We start from the raw sequence: 8438 nt of genomic DNA on the forward strand, positions 1-8438 counted from the left end.
CTTTCTGTTATGAGAAATTGGCCACTTAGCACATCTGCCTTTAACCTGGGGGGAAAAAGTCAGTGCTCATTTGTTTCTTTTCATGGCTGCTTTGCCCAAGTTAGCACATAGCAGGTGCTTAGTCTCTGTAGCAAAAAGTGGAATAGAAAACATCTGCTGAAGTCAAGTCCAATGGCTCCAATCTATACTTTGTCATTGGGACTGGAGCCTCCCCAAAGTTATCCATGATTCCTGGGCTATAACAAAGGCACTTGGACCCAGTGGCACTGTAGGCTGCCCAGAATCCCTGAAACTGGTTCTGGCTCATCTAGTGTTGCACTTACACTCCTGTCACTGTTAGTTATGCTCTCTATAGCCCCTGAAGTAATGGAGTTGCCTGCCCTACCCCTCTGAGTGCACTGGACATCCTGTTGCAGACCCACTGAGGAAAACTCTTCACTGTTCCACTTGATGGTGGTTCTTTTCTCCCGAGGTCATTCTTTTCCCCTCTCCTTCCTGGAGCTCCTCATCTCATTTCTCTCACTTCTTTGGACTCATGTGATTGTTGTTCCAGAGGCCCCATTGGGCTTCCTCCACATGGCAAGAGAACCTAAGAAGCTTTGTAGTGTACGTTTTTGATGCCTCCTCTACCCCTCCCATCATCCTCCCTTCGTAGAGGGTCTAGTTTGTTTTCTTGGAGTTGGTGGTGAGGGCTGGGGGAATAGGTCTATCCCACATGTAGTAAAATCTTTAGAGAGGTACAGGATTTTTCTAAAGACAGGTTATAGAATTGCAATGAGCATCTTTTATGCTTATGTTGTATTTATTCCAGTCCATTGTGACCTAATCAACTCACTAATCAATCCATTGGATAAGAAAACTGAGCTTCCGATGTGAGCTCAGCCATGTATTAAGGGCTCCGACAAACACAGAACAAGGAGAGGGCATAGCTCCTGTTTTGAGGCGCTTTCATTTCAGTTGAGGAGTAAAAGATGAATAATCATGTCCCTACAGAAATTCTCACGAGGGAGTTGCTCATTGATTGCTGCGTTGTGTGTGTGTGTGTGTGTGTGTATGTGTGTGTGTTGGTGGGGGGTGGAGGGGTTGGGTGGGTTGGCTGTGTGCCGGAACACCTGCCATGGAGAGGTAGTAGGGTGACATGAAGCCAGCCCGGGATTGGGGATTGGAGGAATCAGGTTTGAATCTCCTTTCCCTTCTTACTAGTTGGGGCTCTTTGAATTCTGAGTCATGTGCGGAAAACATTTGTTGAGGACTTTTTGTGCACATTGCCCAACTGCAAAGTGCTGTGGGATTGCGGGAGAAAGGCGAGGTGTGACGCCCGCCCTTGAGCTGCAGTCTCAACAAAGCAACGAGACAAAACAGCAGATGACAACATCCTCCTTATGTGTTGGCCCCAGAATGGATGAAGGGGGGTCTCTGACTGCGAACATATGCCCTGCCAGATTGATACAGGGAAGAGGTTTATGGTTTTTCAGTGTGCAATTTGAATTAAAGGCTATCCCATTTATGGAGCTCCTACTGTATTTCAGGAAGCAAGCAAGTGATGACTGCACGTGAACACCTAGTCCACGTTAGTTTTTTTTTTTTAATGGCTTTCCCTTTTTCCCCCATGTTGGCCTCTTAGAATCCGACATCTGGATAATCTCCATGATCAGGTGCAATTTTATTTTTTTCCATCCAGAGTAGGAACTTCAGGTTGAAAAAAGGAAAGTAAATCGCTCAAGGTCAAACACTAAGCTGGGTGAAACTCAGCTTCTAACTTTGCATAGTCTATGTCCATTTTCTCCATGCGGATTAGGCAACTGAGACCTGGTTAGGTAATTGAAGATGATCTTACACAGAACTGGGATCCAAACCTGCATCTGCTGGATTCTAAAGCCTGAGGCTGTTCCTGTCCATAAGCCTGAGGAGTTAGTAGAATCTTAGATTTCTTGAAAGAAATCATTGCTGTGTGTTTAAAAAAACAAAAAAACAAAAAAACAATTTACGCTGAGGGGACTTGCTATTATACAAAAGAGTCCTAAAATCTGGTGCTTCCAAAATGTGCATGTGGGTCACCAGGGGATCCTATAAGTCTGGGGTGGGGCCTGAGATTCTGCATTCCTGCTATACTAGTCCATGAACCACACCTTGAGTAGCAAGAGTTGATAGTTTGGCCAGATAATTCTTCGTGTGGGGGCTGTCTTGTGTGTTGTAGGATGTTCAGCGGCATCCTGGCCTCTTCGCACTAGAGGTCAGTAAGCACCATCCCCAGTGTGATACCAAAAATATCTCCTGACAATGCCAAATGCCCTCGGGGAAAATTGCTCCCAGGTAAGAACACAAGTTAAAACCAGTGGTTCCCAAACTTGTCTGCACATTGGAATCAGCGGTGCCTGTGTCCCACTCGGCAGATTGTGGTTTACTTGACCTGGAATGTGGCCCAGGCTTTGAAATGTTTAAATGCTTCCCAGGTGATTCCAATGTGCAGTTTCTAGTCTAAACTCTAACTCTGGCCCAGTCAGCTGCTGCTGCTTAAGCTTTCAGGAAGCTGCGAGGCCCAATACTCCCAGCCGCCCGTGGCTGACCAGGCACCTGGTTCTGGGTGGCTTCATTTATCACACACAGGCCAGCTCTGAGTTGGCTTGAATTCTCCAGTAAGAAAGAAATTATGCAGGGCTGGAATATATTTAGCCCCATCCATCATGCTGTCTGGGCTGCTTTGCATACAGAAGCAGTATAGGTAAATCTTGGAGATATTGCAGGTTGGGTTCCAGACCACCACGATAAAGTGAATATTGCACTAAAGTGAGTCAGATAATTTTTTTGGGTTCCCAGTGCATACAAAAATTATGTTTACAGTATACTGTGGTCTATTAAGTAATAGCAGTATGTCTAAACAGCTAGTGTATATACCTTTAAGAAAGTTTATTGCTAAAAAAATACTAGCCATCATTGGAACTTTTAGCAAGTTACAATCTTCTCACTGGTGGAGGGTCTTGCCTGCATGTTGATGGCTGCTGACTGATCAGGGTGGTGGTTGCTGAAGGCCAGGGCGGCTGTGGCAATTTCTTAAAATAAGACGACAGTAAAGTTTGTTGCATCGACCAACTCTTCCTTTCGCAAACAATTCCTCTGCAGCATGCAATGCTATTTGATAACATTTTATTTATCTAAGTAGAACTTCTCTCAAAATTGGAGGCAATCCTCCCAAATCCTGCTGCTGCTTTATCAACTAAGTTTATGGAATATTTTAAATCCTTTGTCGTCACTTTAACAGTCTTCACAGCATCGTCACCAGGAGTGGATTCCATTTCAAGAAACCACTTGCTTGGCTCATCCATGAGAAGGAACCCCTCCTCATTTCAAGTTTGATCATGAGGTTGCAGCAATTTGGTCACATCTTCAGGCTCCACTTCAGATTCTAGTTCTCTAGTTGTTACTAGTTCTCTTGCTGTTTCCACCACATCTGCATTTCCTCCACTGAAGTCTTGAACACCTCAAAGTCCTTCATGAAGGTTGGAATCAACTTTTTCTAAACTCCTGTTAATATTGATATTTTGACCTCTTCCCATGAATCATGAGTGCGTGTGTGTGTCTTTATGCCCAACATGGGGCTTGAACTCACGACCTTGTGATCAAGAGTTGCAAGCTCTACCTACTGAGCCAACCAGTTGCCCCAGAATAACGAATGTTTCTAATGGCATCTAGAACGGTGAATCCTTTCCAGAGGGTTTTCAATTTACTTCGCCCAGATCCATCAGAGGAATTTCATTTACATGTGGAATTTAAGAAACAAAACAAAAACCAAAGGGGAAAAAAATACCAAGAAAGAGACTCTTAACTGTAGAAAGGAAATAGATGGTTACCAGAAGGGAGGTGGGTGAGGGGATGGGTGAAATGGTTGATTGGGATTTTAGAGGATGCTCATCATGATGAGCACAGAGTAATATATAAAACTGTTGAATCACTGTATTGTACACCTGAAACTAATATAACTATGTTAAATGGAAAAATTCAGTGATTTTAAATTACTAAAATTTAAGTCACTAGAATTTAAAAACTTAGTGATTCCTCTGATGGATTTTTTTTTTTTAAATCTATGGCAGCTATAGCCTTACAAATGTGTTTCCTAAATAACAAGACTTGAAAGTAAAAATTACTCCTTGATCTACGGGCTGCAGAATGGATGTTGTGTTAGCAGGCCTCCAAACATTCATCTCATTATATATCTCTATCAGAGCTCCTGGTGATCAGGTGCATTGTCAGTGAGCAGTGATCTTTTGAAAGAAATCTTTTTTTTTTTTTTTCTTGAGCAGTAGGTCTCCACAGTAGGCTTAAAATATTCAGTAAAGCATGTTGTAAACAGATGTGCTATTACCCAGGCTTTGTTCTTCCATTTATAGAGCCTAGGAAGAGTAGATCTAACATAATTCTTTTTTTTTTTTTTTAAAGATTTTATTTATTCATGAGAGACAGAGAGGCAGAGGGAGAAGCAGGCTCCCAAGGAGCAGAGAGCCCGACGCGGGACTCGATCCCAGGACCCTGGGATCATGACCTGAGCCGAAGGCAGACGCTTAACCATCTGAGCCACCCAGGTGCCCGATCTAACATAATTCTTAAAAGCCCTAGGATTTTCAGGATGGCAGATGAGCATTGGTTTCAACTTCAAGTCTCCAGCTACATTAGTACCTACCAAGAGAGTCCGCCTGTCCTTTGAAGCCAGGCATCGACTTCTGTCTTGCTCTGAAAATCCTGAATGGCATCTTCCAATAGAAGGCTGTTTCACCTATATTGAAGATGTGTTGAGTGTAGCCACCTTCATGAATTACCTTAGCTAGATCCTCTGGCTAACTTGCTGCAGCTTCTACATCAGCACTTGCTACTTCACCTTGCACTTTTATGTTATGCGGATGGCCTCTTTCTTAAACCTCTTGAGCCAACCTTTGCTAGCTTCCAACTTCCCTTTTGCAGCTTCCTCACCTCTCCCAGCCCTCATAGAATTGAGGAGAGTTAGCTCCTTGCTCTGGATTAGGGTTTGCCTTAGGGGAATGTTGTGGTTGGTTGGATCTTCTACCCAGACTACTCAGACTTTCTCCCCATCAGCAATAAGGCTGTTTTGCTTTCTCATCATTTCTGTGTTCAGTGGAGTGGCACTTTTAACTTCCTTCACAAACTTTTCCTTTCCCTTCACATCTTGAGTAACTGTTTGGTGCAGCCTAGCTTTTAGTCTGTCTCTGCTTTCAACAAATCTTAGCTTTAGACCTGCCTTCCTCACTAAGCCTAATCATTTCTGACTTTCACTTAAAGTGAGCTATGTGTGACTTTTCCTTTCACTTGGACACTTAAGGGCCATTGTAGGGTTATTAATTGGCCTAACTTCAATATTGTTGTGTCTCAGGGAACAGGGAGGCCTGAGGGGAGAGAGATGGGGGAGCAGCTGGTTGGTGGAGCAGTCACAATAGAACATTGACCGATTAAGTTTGTGGTCTAACATGGGCACAGTTCATGGCACCCCCAAACAATTAAAAATATTAACATCAAAGATCACAGATCACAACAACAAATATAATAATGAAAAAGTTTGAGATATTGTGGGGAATTGCCAAAATGTCACACAGAGACATTAAGTAAGCAGATGCTATAGGAGAAAGGGTGCTTGCTGGATGTAGGTTAGTCACAAAGCTTCAATTTGTGTTTAAAAAAAAAAAAAAACCTCTGCAAAGTACAATACAGTGAAGTAGGTATGCATGTATCTGTTTTAATCTCCATGAATCCCCTTTTGAGCTGGGGATCTCCCATAGGTGCTGTAATAGGCCTCTACCATGGCTTGGCTCCTTTACCTACCACCCCCAAACCTTCCATGGAATTATCCTTTATTACCCTCCAACCCAGAGGCTAGGATAATAGTCTAATGTTTGTCTGAAGTTTGGACTGAGCAAGGTGCTTGGAGGTAGAGAATTGCTAGGTAAGATCTCACCCATGGAAGGAATACCTCTTTAGTTGTCCTCTCTGCTGATCCTATATGTGTGTTGTAGAACTCCTCATTCTAAGGTTACTCCTATCTAAAGCCCATCTAAGATTTTGCTGTCTACTGTGACATGCTGTGATTGTGGACAAAAATTTGCACTTGGGGCCTTGGACAGGAATAGATCTTTTTTTTTTTTTTTTTAAGATTTTATTTATTTATTTGAGAGAGAGAACACATGAGAGGGGATAGGGTCAGAGGGCAAAGCAGACTCCCTGCCGAGCAGGGAGCCCGATGCGGGACTCGATCCAGGGACTCCAGGATCATGACCTGAGCCGAAGGCAGTCGCTTAACCAACTGAGCCACCCAGGCGCCCCCAGGAATAGATCATTAAGGACTTGTCAGATGAACCTCTGCTTCCATGGAAATTAACAGAGGAAGGATAAACTCAAGGCTATTATTCTTACTACTTATTCCCTGACACCAGCTTTAGCTTTTTTTTTTTCCCCTGGTAGTATAGGAGAGAAGACTGAATTGCAGTGACTGGAACCATTGGTGAGAGAAGCACACTCATCAGCAGACGTGCATGGAGCACTGTCTTGGGTGGCAGTCTGGTGCTGATGGGAGTTTTAGGACCAGCCATCTGGGCTAGGCTCCCAGATCCACTTTGCCATCGGGGTTACCAGCAAGTTACTTAAATGCCCTGAGTCTCAATTTCCTTATTTGTAAATAGGAAGGTTAATAACACCTATAGGCTTGTTATGAAGATTACATGAAATCTCCTGTTTACCAAGCACTATTATGTGTCAGAAACCTGTATGAGCTCAATTAGTGGCCCCAACACAGCCCACAAGGTTGATCTTCTCCCTCTCATTTTACAGCTGGGGGAATTAGGGCTCAGAGAGGCTAGGTAATTCACCTGAGCTCACACAGGGAGGAACACGCTAGGCAGTCTGACCCTAGGGCATGTGATTTTAGGAACTTACGCTCCACTGCTTATTACAAAGCTACTGGGCATTGTTTGTGATCCAAAATGTTACTGTTCCCTTCTGCTCTCTGCAACACATTTTTCTGATTATACAACCCACTGATAAAATGGATAAAGCTAAGAGAGGCAGGTTTTCTAGAAGGAGAATTTATGTATCTTTCAGATGTTAGAATCAAACAGCTAGGGAACCAGGACAGGCTGAAGTGAGGGGCAGAATCGACCAGGGTGACTAGGGATATATGTCCTGCTCTTAGTTACTGAAAACCACCTCAGAGATGCAGAAAGGAGCTAATCACATAAAAGAAGGGGGAGGTGAGTGGAGAACTAATTGTGAATTAACTGTGTGCCCAGGGTTATGGTAATCGATTATAGAAGGAGCCAGCAAGTCATGAGCTGTCCATGACTTGGCCATCTCTCTACTGTCCTCAGTTCTAGAAGGCCATGAGAGCCTCATCTAATGGGCAGGCAGTTCACTACCCAGTTTCTCAATCAAGTGCTTGTACATTCACGGACACTTTTTTTGGGGGGGGGGTGGAGAATCCAAAGTAATAAACTCAAAGATCTCCTCTGACTTGGGTTTTGAATTCCACTCTGGCCGATCCCCCGGCAGATGAGAGAATGCACGTTACCGTGACAGCTGCAGCAGCACCGCCAAGAGCTGGGTACATACTGAGCACCTCACTCAGTGTCTGACATGCCTTTCTTAATCCGGAGCTCATGACAAGCTCACGGGGTGGTTCCTTGTCGTCTCCTTGTAGATGAGGACGCAGGCTCGGGGGGATGGTAAGATTTACCCAAGGTCCTATGCTTAGTAAAAAGAATTGGAAATTAAGAGGAATCACGTAGAGAAAGGGGGGTTTCAGGAGGAACTGGCTGACTGAGGGACACCTTAAATGATCCACAGATTGGGTCCTGGGCCCCTGGGCAGCAGATGGCCGGCTCTCCTGGGAGCGTGGAGTGCCCACTGTGGCCCAGGCCCTGGCGACTGCTTTACAAAGCGTTTCTGAACGGGTCTCCATGCATCCGGGCACATACCCTTGCTGTCTGAGATAGATTTTCTATCCCAAAGTGTGACAGCTTCCCCTAAGTGTTCCTGTCACTGGCTCAGTGATAAAAAGGGTGATTTCCATAGTTTTCCCAGCATGTAGAGGATGAGATAGTGTCACATGTAATGAAGCTCAGAAAGGCCATAATATCCTAAGCTTCTGCCTCATCGTTCTTTCAGTTCATTGAAGCAAGTTCAGACCTGCTCCCATTTTGCATTTATCAGAACATAATGTGGAGGTGAAAATTCAGTTGCTGTAGTTTAGCACGTTGTCCTGAATCTTGCCAATAGAGCTTAAGGGACCCCACGAATCATAGCATGCTGGGTCCTCTCCCCATATAGTCACAAATCCTGAGCTTTTTTTTCCTAATCAAATTGTAAAAAGTCTTTTTTTTTTTTTTCTTAGCCCTGAGGCATTTGTGCAACTTTTGCTGTTCAAGCTCGAGGCAGGAGGAGCA

This window comes from Leptonychotes weddellii, chromosome 6 (genome assembly GCF_054177405.1).
Source record: "Leptonychotes weddellii isolate Sample4059 chromosome 6, ASM5417740v2, whole genome shotgun sequence".
Lineage (NCBI taxonomy): Eukaryota > Metazoa > Chordata > Mammalia > Carnivora > Phocidae > Leptonychotes > Leptonychotes weddellii.